This window comes from Lutzomyia longipalpis, chromosome 2 (genome assembly GCF_024334085.1).
Source record: "Lutzomyia longipalpis isolate SR_M1_2022 chromosome 2, ASM2433408v1".
NCBI lineage: Eukaryota > Metazoa > Arthropoda > Insecta > Diptera > Psychodidae > Lutzomyia > Lutzomyia longipalpis.
The window spans coordinates 30,744,963-30,759,794 of NC_074708.1; the positions used below are offsets into that span (position 1 = coordinate 30,744,963).

The window sequence follows — 14,832 nt, forward strand, 5'->3', positions numbered from 1 at the left end:
AAGGGTAAGAAAATGAGGTGATAGTGAAGAACGCCAGAAAAGAAAAAAAAGAGTGTGTGGAACCAGTCTATACCTACGTGGTCACTGCACCCAAAAAATCCAAACTGAAAGTAGGTAATGGTGTTGCCGTGAAAATTGAAACTTACGCCGCAACTTCTTTTAACCAAGTCAGTCATATTGTTACAAAGTGCAAATCTAGTTTAAATTGAAATTCTCCACTGTACATCGTGAACCCAGAAAAAATTATATGTATGGAGATGATTGTCGACCCTAATTCACGCGTACACACATTTCAAATTCTTATCCATGCGACATGAATTTCTCTATATATCCAAATGGATTTTTTTTGTCAGAAGATATATATTCCGCCAATATATGATGAATGTAATGCATAATAAAAGTTACAGCAGCACATATATTTTGGTCGCACGGGGGGTAGAGATCCTATTAAAAGGGATTATTTGCATTCTCGTGACAGTTACTAAATTGAAATATGCAAATTGACGGAGTCACCCCCAGCGGACGCGACTTGACTCAAGCTACTATACGGTGGGAATGTGATATTTGGGATTTTTGCAATCTATACCCAGGATTATTCCACAACTTTATAAGCCACCGCCATGGTGGTATGGGATGATTTTCAATCTCTTCTCTCTCCCAATTTAATGCTTTTCATATCACTGGATGGGGTTTAATTTTTTCTTCACGAACGTGGAGTATTTCTTATGAACCTCCAATTTATTATGGGGCACACCTTAGCAAAAATTTTGGTTATTATTTAGTATCAATAACTGATAATTTTTTATTGGAGAATTTTATTACACATTAATAATTTCTTTTTTTTTAAATCGGTATAATATTTTAAAAATTTGAGAAAAATAAAGTGAAAAAAATTTAAAAAAAAAAAGTAAATTCAAGGACTGAAGAATTATTTAAGTCCTAAAATTTATAAAAATCTAGAACTTCTAAAAACAAACTTTAGAAAATTTTCAAACAAAACAAATTGACAAAAATAACCAATTTAAAAATTTGTTTGCCCTTAAAAATGTTCATGTAAAGTTTTCAAAATTATTTGATTAAACCCTAAAATGTTCTTTGAGGAAACTTGTCACAATTCTTCAAGAATTTTCATCAATTTCTTGTAAAGAGGAAGGATATTCTAAAATAAAAACTAATTACTTTAAAAAAAATCAAATAAAGAGCACGCCGCACTTGCATCCACTAATTGAAATCCCACTTTATTATGGGATTTGAGATTAAATCTGCAGTGTTCATCTAGAATCACTTTATGTATGGTAGGCATTATATTTAGCAAGATTGTCAAAGTCAGCATTTCCCAAGCTAATTCAGCTTCATATAGGTGCAACTGATGACTATCAAATATGGGGGGCACTTTAAGTGATTTATGTAGTTGATGGGAACAGATGATGATGGCCCGTCTGCACCCACACACAAGGTGGATGACTTTGAGTGAAATACAAAAAAAAAAGAAACTGTGTTGAAGTCCACACGTCATTTAGGAGTAAATATAAAATATTTTTTACCTCTCACACTATGTACAGAGATTATTGGTATTTAAACAAGTTGAAGTACACCGGCAAATGGTGATGATGGAATTTGAAATGTTTGCTCTCGAATCCAGTTCTTTTTCTCAAACCTTTTCCTCCACAATCTTCGGCTGCTATCCCGGAGCCATATTGCAAAGGAAACCTGTCCTTTTGCTACAAAGTGTATCCCCCCAACTCCCTTCGTTTGCGCGCCCCAGCCATAAGGCAAATGCCATCATAGTACACCCCTCTTCGACATCATTTGAGATGATTCCTCGGGGGTTGTCAACAAAGGTCTGCCCCCCGCACCACGGGTCCGGATGGCAGTGGATGTACTCAACATTGGCGTACATCTTCAAACATGATGGGTGGATGAGTGAGTGAGATAAAGTCATTTATGTTTGCACAAACATTTAGTATGGATAGAATAGTTGGAAGGAAGAACTTCTTCAAGATACTTCTTTTTTTTTTTTTGGGGAAGTGACTTGTGTATTGGAGATTATTCTCTCTGGGCCCTCACCTATACATCAGTCTACACAAGAGCAAATATCGAACCAAATCCCCCATCACCACCAATCCACCATATATGACAATCCAATGTGTTTCCATTTCTTTCTTATAGAGAGCCGCTTATACGGAAAGTTTTCATCGACCATGGGTATTTTGGGGTCTGCACAGGAAGAGTGGGCATTCATATTGAGAGAAAAAAATATATAATTCCGTAAAATTCTTCTTCATGAAATTCACAGTTCTTCGGGCTATTTAGACAAAAAACAAATCTCGCTATTTATATAAATTCTCTCTATATATAACCCCTCCCCAACTTCTCGTAGTACTTAATATTATTATAATTATTTTTTAGAATATATAACTTTTTTCTTTATTCAAGACTTTATTTATTTAGTAATGAATTGAGAAAAAAATAATTGAAAAAAAAAGTAAGATGTTGAACAAATTGAGATGATGTAATATATAATTATGATGCTATGCGAGGATTTAGTATTGATCTGCATTGTTGTGGCAAAAATCTTCAATTGTGGCATCGTTAGCATTGGGTGTTGAACTACAACCACACAACCAAATGGGGGGCTTCTTGCTCGTGCAATGAATCAAGGTGGAAGACGCGCGTTAATTCAGATCATAAAAGTCATTTTTTTTTTCGTCCTACCAAATGAAATTTGATGAGCCATGGGATTTCAACATTCACAATTCGCGTCGTTTCTCACTTTCTCGCAACAAAGCTAAAAGCGCCACACAGCTTAACATACATATATATACTGCCTAAAAGAGGCCTGACTGAGGGAATTGAGGACATTGATTGCCATATGGAGACATATCTTCTCTCTCTCAAAAAAGCAAGTTTTCTGGAGAAGATTGTGCCTCGTAAAAGATGTATTTTATGTAAAAAGTTTTATCGCGCGACTTTTGTACATTCCCATCATCCTTATATTATATAAAGCGCCATCCTTGGCAATGTCTCATAGACTCTCTTGGTGGCACGTTCCACAGGCGCAACACATAAAAGTTACAGGGTAAATTGAGCATATATTCTACCCAAGATTTCCTCATTTTTTCCTACTACACTCTATTCCTTTTTTTTGCTCTCGGGGTGCCATGGCACGAGATCTTGTTTATTTTTATGATCCACCCTTCAATAGAATGAAGTTTCGAAGAGGTTTGGAGAGAAAAAAAATCACGATTCATTCCATTATGGATTGAGTCAATCGACCAAGAACTTCCTAATGGTAATAATCCCTCCATCGAGAATTTTTCTAATGTACTCATCAATTTGTGATTTTGAAGCAAGGTCGGCGATCTCTCGAATCCGCGAGATTTAACTTCCAAGACGAACCACCATGACCACTGAACCTTACAAATCTTCCGTCCGTGTATATTGCACTAAGCGAATATAAATTGTATATAATACTGTGGTGGGTAAAATAGAATGTAAAAAAATAAAAGAACACGGAGAAATAGAAGCACCACATAGGCAAACGGTCGAAGAATAAAATTCTTGATTTTATTTATGCGAAATCATCAATTGGAATGCCTCAAACTTCCAATAAGCACTAACGCGAGACTATCGAGTATTTAATCGGAATCTCAGAGGGATATATGACTATAATTCTCTCCAAAAAAAAGATTTTTGCCTTTCAACCGCACATAATCCCAAATTTCGAGAATCACTGAATTCTTAAGAAAAAAAAAAGAAGCCAAAAATTCTTCTTTCTTTATACTTCTTTTGCATCACTCAAAGTCACCTTTTATCCTTTTCTTATATACCAAAATATAATCCCTTTGGTGGCGAAACACTTTTGCACTCATTTGGGGTTGATGATAAATTTTAAACAACAATCTTCATCTACTCACCTAAGAATCTCTTCACCACAAGAATGTATATCAGTCACTTCTCAACAATATTGTAACTCAGTTTCAAAAGCACAGTTCAACAATTTTCTTTTTGAGGTTTTTGTGCAAAAAGAATTTCTTTTGCCAAAAAAACACCACAAATCACTTTGTTTTGTCCGCAATTCTTAAGAAGCACAATGTCCGTTTTTTTTGCAAGGATACCGACACACGGGGTGGGTGCCTCCTGTCCCGAGGGGTGGATCTCTTGCTGTTGATCGTGCAGATTTTGTTGTATTATCTTGTTCTTTTTTTTACAAAGTAATACAATTAATTTTAAATTTTAATCTGTGATCCAGAAATGGGTATATTTTTAACGAAAAAAAAATTGGGTGGGCAGCCAATTTGAGCTGTGAGTGTTTTTTAGGAAGAAGCAACTCCTGGATGTAAGAAGAAGGGCCACTGGCCTAACAATATGTGCAGTGTGTGTGCGAGAGACTCGAAAATTTCTGATCTCTGCACGTATTTATATAGCCTCTGTACGAGGGGCACCTCAGATGAGGCAGAGTCTGGTGTGAAGGAGTGGGGACTCAGGGGAATTGTGGTGGGAGACCCGCGAAGTGCGCACCGGCCGGAGACTCTTCTTTGTCGTCATCACCGTCATTCGGCATCGTCATCATCATCGACAGCAACACCGAGCAAATTGTGGCAGAAACTCACAGCACACTGCTCCGGACTCGTTTGTTTTGCAGAGGCTGCAAAACAGCACGGATGCCACGGTGCTTGCTGGACGGCAACACGGCTTCCATAAGATGACGCGCGATTTGCCCCTCCGTGTGCCATGGTCACTCACACAGGATGCATGCAAGGGGCGGGGGATGTGTGTGGGGTTTTCAGAAGAAGAAGAAGGTAAAAAAAAAAGATCGGCACCACAGGAGCTATAAATTGTCTCTAATGTCCCCACGATGGGGGAGTCTCCAGAAGGGACTAATGACCAAGTTGTCTATCCACTCTTCTCGCACCACCCCTCTGCAACACTTCTCCGCATAAACCCCACAGGTACAATACAACGTCGCCCCGGTACAAGATAGAGATGCTCAAAGTGCAGCATCTCACCTGCACTTGGTAATAAATTTCGCACAGCGACTTGAACTTATGCACCTTGGCACGCATTGGGCAAGGAATTCAAATAAATATCGAGAAAGGAAGAAGGGTGAAGAACTCGTTGGTAGAACCTGTGAGGAGGTAGCCAATGACTTTGGTATCCTCTCTCCACTCTTCCCACCAAAGATGTGTGTAAAAATAGACTTTCAAAAATTGCACATTCCACCGGGCGGGATGTTGGTGTGCAAGAAATTGCGCCTTCAAGAGTGAGGCATGATGCCTCCGAGTACTCTAACACACGAGATAAGAATCGGATGGGTCTAATGGCATTTCGCGCCTCACAAGTCCGCACCACCACCAATTAGGCCCCAACGCACACCTATCAATGTGCCCAAGAAGATTTCCAGCATAGGCCCCTGACACTCAGGAATTCCCTCATCTCTCTCTGGGATTGTGGTGTACAAAATGAAAATTCACACTTCCCGCCTGACCATTCGGTGCACCCAACTCTCGCTCGACAAGTGATTCAATATTGACTGTCAGGGGAGTGCTCATGAAAAATTAATACATGAGAATTAAATTATTATGTGGCGATTTGACGGACGGAACCGTTTTTTTCTTCTTCTTCATTCGGATTGCCCTGAATTTTTGCGGAATTCACAAACATCTTACAAAATTCATGCGAATGGCTTTCGATGCTGAATTTCTTTAACCAAATTCTATCACCTGCTAAATCTTGAGCCTACTGTAAAAGTCATTTTACGAATAAAGTTTTTTTTTATACATACTAAAGAGATACGACACATTATGCTCACAGACAACAGTGAAAACATCAAAAATTGAAATAAATACATGCTAAAAAAAACATTCGTTTAACGTTTTATAGAATATGTAATCAAATTCAATGAGATGTTTTATCATCACATTTCGTGGAAAGATAAACATAAAAAAAAAAGTTGAAATGGAGAAAAAAAAGCTCTGAACATTTTCTTATGTACTGTTCTAGATAAATTGGGCAGTTAACCCTTATTTTAAAACAATTAGGATAATGAATTTTAATTTAATTAAAAGTTCTATGACGAAAGAGATTTACTTTAATTTATAAAAATTTATATTTTTTCGAAATTTTGAAAAATATTTAAACGTGAATATTTGACTGTAAATTTTTCAAGAATCTGAAAAGGGCCGGTAAAGATTTTCCTAAAAATATAATCAATTACGTAACTATTGTGATTTATTTATCTTTAAATTCATGAAGCATAATAATACTTACGTTGTTAAAAATCATCGACAAGCATAAGAGCGAATACTTCATAAAATGAAAGATAGAATAAATTACAATTGTGACGTTATTGTTTCCATTTTTGGTTAAATCTTTAACGACTATTCCTAGCTAATCCTATGTGAAAACTGAAAGAGTTTTTGTCTATTTCTTATTATTATATTTTATTCTCAAGATGGCATGTATTACGATTATTTCTTTAATTGTGGGGTTTTCTGTACAATAACGGATAAACTCCTTTTTCCAAACCAATATACATGGAAATTATTATTCCGTAGAAAGATTTCTTTAAATAATTATTTCAGTAGTGGTGAAATTTAAGGAATTTTCATGAGAGGAAAATTCTAACTAATGTGGGAATAAAAACACTCGGCCACATTAGAAATGTTGGAGAATGTTAAAAAGTTTATAAATTGTGGTAGAACACACAAAGTTTCTACATGATTCTAACTACGTATAAATTTTAACATAGTATGTTGTGGTACCAGTATAATAAGGAAAAAGAAAATTAAAAGATTTAAAACTTAATTAATAAAATTCAATTTAGTCAAGAATGTTTCTTTTACCCAATATCATTGAAATTAAATATGTCGCATGTGTTGGTTACTAATTAAACTTTCTTTGTATAAAAATTTCAATAAAAAATGTGAATAAATTGAAAAGAAATTGGAATTGAATGCAGAATTTTTAAAATGTACAAAAGATATGCTTCTACCATTGGAAGTTGAGTTGAGGCAGCATATTGGGCAAAAGAAAATATTATTCCCTTCGATACGCTTTGGTGAAGATGAAATTAAAAAGAAAAGAAAAAACGTCATCTCTCCGCGCGATGCTGATCATTTGCAATGGTACATTATTGCAGACACTCGGCGCGGGATCATCAAACTTACGTCCACTCCAATTTCATTCTCATCAAGACGAACGCCTAGCGATCGGTGTGCGTGCAACGATCCGTCCAGATTGTCCGGTGAATGGACTCTGCATCTTCTTTTTCTTCACACAATCGCACTGGTGAGTCGATGAATATTCTTCATCCTCTCTTGGTAGCGAATTCCATCCTCATCGGCAATTTTGCGATCGCAACCATACATATTGTTCGTCCAGCGCGAGGCATCCGCGCAGTATTATATATCTTGTTCCACCATTCTCGCCCTATCAAATGATATTAATTACCGTCAATAAAACGCGTTGCTCTCGGCTTGGTATTTTGGCAACATGGTTGAGAAGCCGCTAAAATTCCGGGAGCTCCCGCACAAGATAAGCCATGTGATATCAATTTGGCAATGAGTAATTGAATTATACGGAGGCCGTGTCATGTCGCATTAAATTGCCTTTCCTCGCGGGAAACCATGAAACCCAGACACCACTCAACAAGCTCTTCCAGACATCTCGGGCGGGGAGGGTGCATTTTCCACAAGAAAATCCAACTCCTTTTGCATCCACAAAACCCCCAAAATCCCTTAAAATAGAATATAATCTAGAATCAATATTCAACCCGTATATGTTGATAAAGACGCTGGTGTGGCACTTACAAAACAATAAGTATGTACTTGCCAGTGAAAGTGGTCTAAATGCGTGGGATGAGCATTGAATCCTTGCCATCTCTCTAAGTTGTGTGAGACGTAATGTAAGATGTATATTTTTTCTTCTTCTTGGCATTGTGTAAGCTACATATTCTCAGCACATGTTTATATCCTCTCTTTATCCTTCCACACACAGCTTATATAAATTCACTTTGCTCACATCGAACAACCCCTTAAAGCAACAGTATAGTCACAACTTCTTAAACTTTCTCCCCAAATATACTATCCAATGTCAGTGGCGAATTGGAGATGGTTGAGTTTGAGGCTTTTCTGGTTTTTGTTGGGCTATAAAGGAAAATATTATTTCAGAGAAGAAAATCAGTAAGTTTTCCCAGTGCTTTTGATTCATTTGCAGATTTTCTTCAGGGGCTGCATAAAATAATTATATTATTTCAATTTTTTTTACTTTGCTCTACCCTTGAAAAGATCCATAAATGCATCGATATATACATATACATATGTACATACATATAGCAAAACTACATAGCATTCATTCAACAAAATAATTTTCCTGAAAAAAAAACACCAAAGAGCACCTTTAAAGTGCTTTCACACCATCCACAAATTGGGCTTTAACCGTCTGAAAAAACGTTTATTGGATATTAATTTAATGATACAATTCCAATTAAAGAAACCGCAATTAAAATAATCTTTTGAAACCATTAATATTTTATTTATATTTCAAAAAATATCTCAATAAAATTTGTCAGACAATTTAATTTAATTTGTATTTCAAAGTATATTAAACGAAAGAACAGCATTATCGATAAAATTAATTAAAAAAGGAAACCTTTTTGATATTTAAAAAAAAAATAACAGCACTGTAAAGAAAATTCATTGAAATTTCAACATCAAAATAATTGCGTGAGTGATTCATAAAATTGCAGAAAATCTGAGAAGACCATCAGAGTGACTAAATTAAATTTTGGAATCCCCACATTCCAAGAATCACTTCTTCATTCTTAGCGTATATAGTCTCTGTGATCTCTGATATTTATTGAAATTTAATTATCCCCATTGAAAAATGTTTTTTTTTACGTACCTGGTGTGGCTGATTTCATCTCTGGACGGTGTCATTGATTTGATGAAGGTAAAGTTCAAGAGCAGGAAACGGATATCGAATTTAACTCGAACAGACTCGTGCAAATATACTTCTCTGTGAGTCTGAGACTTTCAATCTCCCTTTTTCATTCCCGCCAGGTTCACAGCAAGGAATCGAAATATATGTAGAGAGAAAATAAACTGGGAAAAAGGAAAAATGTGTGGAGGGAAGTTTTATGTCTTCTCATGGCGGGAAGAGATGGTGCGTCTCGGTATTTATTTTATCATATTGCTATAGTTTGGTTGTATGAAGGATTCCTTCTGGTCGTATATTGTGTGCCAAAATGAAGACAACCATGAGGGATGATAACGAAAATGATGATGATGATGATTTAGGGGGAAAGCGTGGGAGAAAATTTCCCCTCGCTGTGATGCTGCGCACCAATCGTGAGGGAAAATTTTTTGGCAAGTGGAAACAATACGGATGCCGGTTAGCTATATGTGCTATATATAGCGCCCTCGGTTGTATGTTTGTGGTGCAAATAAGAAAAAGCCGAAAGGGAAAAGCCGGCTATTTTCCCTATGTACACAGAAATTCACCCCATACCAACCCCAATGTCACGACAGTGGCTTGTTAGGCGAGCTGTTAGCTTTGAGATAATTTTCCGGTAATTGAAATTTCAAATTAGTCCAAAATGAATTTCCTACTTAAAGTTTTCCCAGTAATTTCATTTTGATTGAGACGTCTCTCTGTTTCACATCCCTTTTTTGCTACCCTTCTCATTCCCTACGCTGTCTCCGTGCGCCTCTTCATCTTGTTTTCCACACCCATGGAAAAACACAAGACAAATACTCACTGTTTTTGCCACTTGCACTCTGTGAAAAGCTCGATGGAGTCGTAAACCATTTTCTCCCCCGCGCATATAATCTTGTTGGTGTAGAAATTGCAGGAAAATTTGATAGACCGTAAAAACTTGGAAAGTACCTATATGTGTATAGCTTTACAATAAGAAGTAAATTGAGGGTGGGTGAGTAAGGAAAATCTCTCAATAAAATTCAACATTCCAGACACTTTCTCAGTGTCATCCTCATTGATGGAGCTTATTCATGGAAGCGACAAGGATTTGGTGCTCAGTCGGGACGGAACTCCCTGATAAAGGAATTGATTTATGCACAGACATTTTCGACATCCTCCTCGCGAATGTCTGCTGCAGAAATTGAACACACTTGTTGGGCGCTGAACCCGCACAAATTTACGCCAACCCTCCTGTGTGCGTTCACAACCACCCACCTCCTTTATGATGCCATCGGAGTTCAAGGTTATACGACACTCTTCACCCAACAATCCACCATTTCTTCCATATAGCACGTGATATACGAGACGCTGGCTATCGAATTTTTCTCTCATTTCTCAGATATTATCAGAGTTGAATTGGAAGAAATTCTAAGATTTCAGAAACAAAATTATTCTAATTTAAAAATTAAATTTTAGTAGAAAATTGCCATTGTAGCTTGACTTAATTAATTGAAAAGAAAGATGCTTAAGAAAAATAACTTTTCCCCAAAGAAATCTCACAGACAGAGAATAATCTTCAATCTATAAATTCTAACTCAAATATAATTTTCCCATTTCTTTTTTCCCTCGCATTTTTTTTTACCTCCTGCTACTTTTCAACCACTCCTCGTGGCATTTTTCCACCATTTCAGTCTCTCTTTCTGCAGCTTCCACTTTTACTTCATTTTTGCACTCTCTATCTCTCTTCCTTCACTATATATACATTCGATTTGTATATAATACGATTTATACTTGGAAATCGACAGTACTTGAGAATTGATTTTCTTTATATTCCTCCACACACAATAAAGAATGTAATCTTGTTGCGAAGGCAAATAAACCTCGAAGAAGTGCCTCTAAATTGACTGTGTGGAATGGGTTTTCAAAGTAAAGGGATTTTTTTTGCATCAACCCCGCAAGCCAATTTTTCTTCCAGTATACCATCGCGTATTGTATGACTTTAATAGAGTATGTATATGGCGATTATTGGGGCTGAATTTGATAGTTTTCAAGCGGAAATTTATTCACACAATCCCATACATCTGGCTCGTGGTGATAAGAAATGACGATGGGAGCGGACCATTCTTCCAGAAGCGTGCTGTGTGTGCACGAAGAAAGTTCACAACAGGGAGGGACATTGCACAAATAAATACACAAAATTTTCATTTTAAATTAGTTAATTAATGACAGGCGCCCGTCGAGGTTTTACCTACACGAATTCTCGTGATTTTATAATATTCCTGTGGGCAAATATCACATAAGAAATTCTTTTCATTTTCTTTTAATGGACAAACATGGTTTATTTAACTCGCTTGGAAAAAAGTGACAGATATTGTAAAGTATTGACAATTGTTTTTCTTTGTAAAATTAGCTTTTTGCGTAAAATTTTATCAGATTTTTTTCACGTTATTTTATAATGGAAACTAACTTGCCAGAAAACACTTTAAGGCTATTAAGAAACTAGCTGAAGGAAAGAATCACGGAAACCCGATTTCAGGTATCTTATGCCTTTTTTCTCATCATTTTTCAAGATGGCTGCCAGGTTCTTTCATTACTTTAAGACAGATAATCACTCAAAGAATGCGTCCTAATAAAATGTGTAATATGTCGAAAAACCTACAAAACTATACAGAATATAAGGCAGAAATCCACCATATTCTAAAAAAAAAAGATGGCAGCCATTTTGAAAATACAACAAAAATCATACTGACATGGAAATTAAATTTTCTACAAATTAAGACAACCTTATTTTCACAGAAAACTAATTTACTCGGGGTCTTCTAGCACAGGAGCAGGACATTTTCAATTTAATATTGTGGTAGGCCGACGTGTGATTTAGATTGAGAATTTGGGAATTTCTCAATTTATTTTACTTCGCTTAACATTATTGCAACATTTGAATCACTCGCAGCATAAAACTAAAAGCATTATATAGATTAAAACATTTCAACGCATATTCCCGTTAGCCATCAGCAATCTCTGGATCAATGTAAATTTAATATAATTATAAAAATTTAGAAGGAGATTGATCGATTGGACAGAGCTTTGGGGAAATCACGGCGTTTATTAATATCTTCATTAGGCCCTTCATCGTGAGAATATTTATAACTAAAATCACCATTCTGAGATTCCATTTAGATAGTGAAAACGCTAAATTGTTTACTGAAATGCCGCGCATTATGCCCGGGGTATGAGTCTGGAAAATTAAAGTGACGCATTTTTCATCTCCATGCCGCGAGCCGCAGAGTTGCTGAAGAATGACCGAGAGACTGCCAATAAAACTGAAATTTATGATTAGTATCCACAATTGACATCGTAAATTATTACACGTGTAATGAAATAAATTTCCACCTAAATTACCCCAACAAACTCAATATATTTCATGTGGAAATACAGACATTTTTTTTCTCAACCACAACTCTACGCCGTGGAGACACGATGGTTTCTTTATGGTTGCTGGCGCGTCTACACCCATGGGAGTTCCTTTTTGCAACCCCCGTACCCCGTCAAGAATCCCGTCCATCTAAGTCACTTCGAGAGATTCCACCTAGATGGAAAGCAATGTGTGATTATTCTTTCTTAATGTTTGATTGAAGTCATAAAATTAGCCATTAAGGGAATTTATAAGAAAACCACCGGACAAGGTAGGAACGATACCCCAAGATAAAAATCATCATCCTTGTCGTACTATTCGCGATTTAATGAAGATTAAATACCTATGTGAGGAAGCTCAAGAATTCCTAGCACTAGCATGTTTTAAATTGACAAAAAAAAAAGAAAAATGAAGAAGTTTGCCGACACGACATTCACAGAGAAATTTCATAAAATATTCAGCAATTAAATTCAAATAAAATTATCTAATTGATTATTACTGCGTCAATTTTAATAATATTAGTTACGGGCTATTTAATGTAAAATGCTAAAAGTGCCATAATATCTACCGTAAAATGGTGAATATTTTAAAGCTGTCCTATGATATAAGTTTTTAATTAATTGTCTTCACTTGGAATACCCTTATATCGATAAATCAGTATTCATGTTTCATAAAATTCATTGATAACAGGGCAGTATAAGATTAATGTTCCTTGAAAATCATTGAAAGTAAAAATATTTGCATGTGCGTTAGTTGTGTTTGAAATTTAATAGATATATTCCAACGTATGGTAACGCCCTAAACGTCTTCCTTATGACCTAGCCTAATCTGGTATTAATGCTTGTTTCATTGATTCCCATCTTGGTAGGTATATCATAACCCTTGTCTTTGAAAATTGAAACGTTTTTTTTCTTATTTCTTAATTTTATGACATGAAGGGGAGTCATGTTGTTGCGACAATTATAAGAAGATCCACAAAGGAGCATAAAACGTACTTAGCCTTGTCTAAATTTAAGTTTCTAAGTCGCTTTGAGAAGTTTTATTCATTAATTCTTATTTTAAAGATATAAATAGTTACCTACCTATGTATATATATATTTACAAGTTCAATTCTTTATTTTTTTAGAGTAATCTCATGAACAGGCGGATAAGATAGAGTCAGGTAAAACATGTGTATCCATGTATCTTACCGAAAAAAGGGAGCATTGGGAAGAAAACTGCACTTTACTTCAGGTAGAGCCATTAAAATTATCTCATTAAATGTACCAAACATGTTGCTTTTTTTACATTCGCACAATCTCTTGCCATTTATTTTGTGCTTCCTCTCATTGGGGATACTTCTTCAATGGTGCTGGAACATAAAGTGAGGCATCTCAGTGACAATTGTGCATAATAAAATGATAGAGAGAGAGAGAAAGAGAAAAAAATTAAGAATAATAAATATCGCCAAGTTGTGGTGAAGACGATGAATAATTGACAATAATGAATATGTCCTCACGTACACATTAAAAAGTTAATCATTTTGTAATCGCATTACAAATTTGAATTATAAATCCAACCAGACCATAAATAATTGCAAATGGATTTGTCGCATATGGACCATTAAATAAATACTGGGATGTGTGTATACATAGTTGGGTACCTACCAACCAACTCTTGTGGTATGAGCCCCATCGACTGTATCCCCATAGAGTAATGTATACCTGATGGGACCAAACATAGCTCTATAGAGCGCCACATTGGAACTAGAATATGCGAATGAAAAACCCAACTAGCAGTTTCGTATTGATCGGATTTTAGTTATGTGAAGTGGAGACGAGGACTCTATACTACACAGAGTAGATTGTTCAACAATTGACAGTGTAATGTTTTAATAGAATCGCCCAGTGATTTATTAATTTAACTTGGAGAGCTACAGTGTGCCGCCCATTACTCATTGCCGATCAACCCCCACGTGGATTCAGCAACCCTCCCTGTCAACTCATCCTGGGAAAATCCACGAAAATTCCCACTGATTGCAATCCAGGGGTATCCAATATTAATTTTCTTCATTGATGGCAACACGCATTCCCGGATTTATTAATTACACGGCAAATTTCACAATACACCCAATTGCAACTCGAATGGCGGAGTGTCCTTTTGATGTTTTTAAATCGTTTTCACATGCACACCCATCCCCACACAAAAAAAAAGTTTCAGTGTGATACCATCAATCCCAAAATGTGAATGACACTGCATTTACAGACATTTCGATGAGGGAATACCGCGAGGTTTTTTGAGGGGTTTGCAACACTCACAATACGTTAAGGTCATTTTAAAAATATACCAAAAATCAATTGAAGTAAATTTTTTAAAAGCTTCTGACCTTTCAACTTAATCAAAGCTTTCCAGAAATATCACCAAAACAGTGAAGAAGAAAAAAAAGATAATTCAATTTCCACCCAAATTGCATTTAAGTAAAAATTTATTTAACCCATTGCAGTGAATTTTAAATGAAAAAT

The 14,832-nt window shown here is 35.9% G+C and overlaps 1 protein-coding gene across 1 annotated transcript in view; it reads right to left on the reverse strand.

The window, feature by feature from the left end:
• Nucleotides 1-4,394, reverse strand: part of LOC129790092 (titin) — a 43,067-nt gene extending 38,673 nt beyond the window's left edge. Inside the window, exon 1 of the mRNA XM_055827308.1 lies at nucleotides 3,918-4,394. The gene's annotated coding sequence lies outside the window, so the exon portion shown is untranslated. The remainder of the gene's footprint in view (nucleotides 1-3,917) is intronic.
• Nucleotides 4,395-14,832: the final 10,438 nt, after the last annotated feature.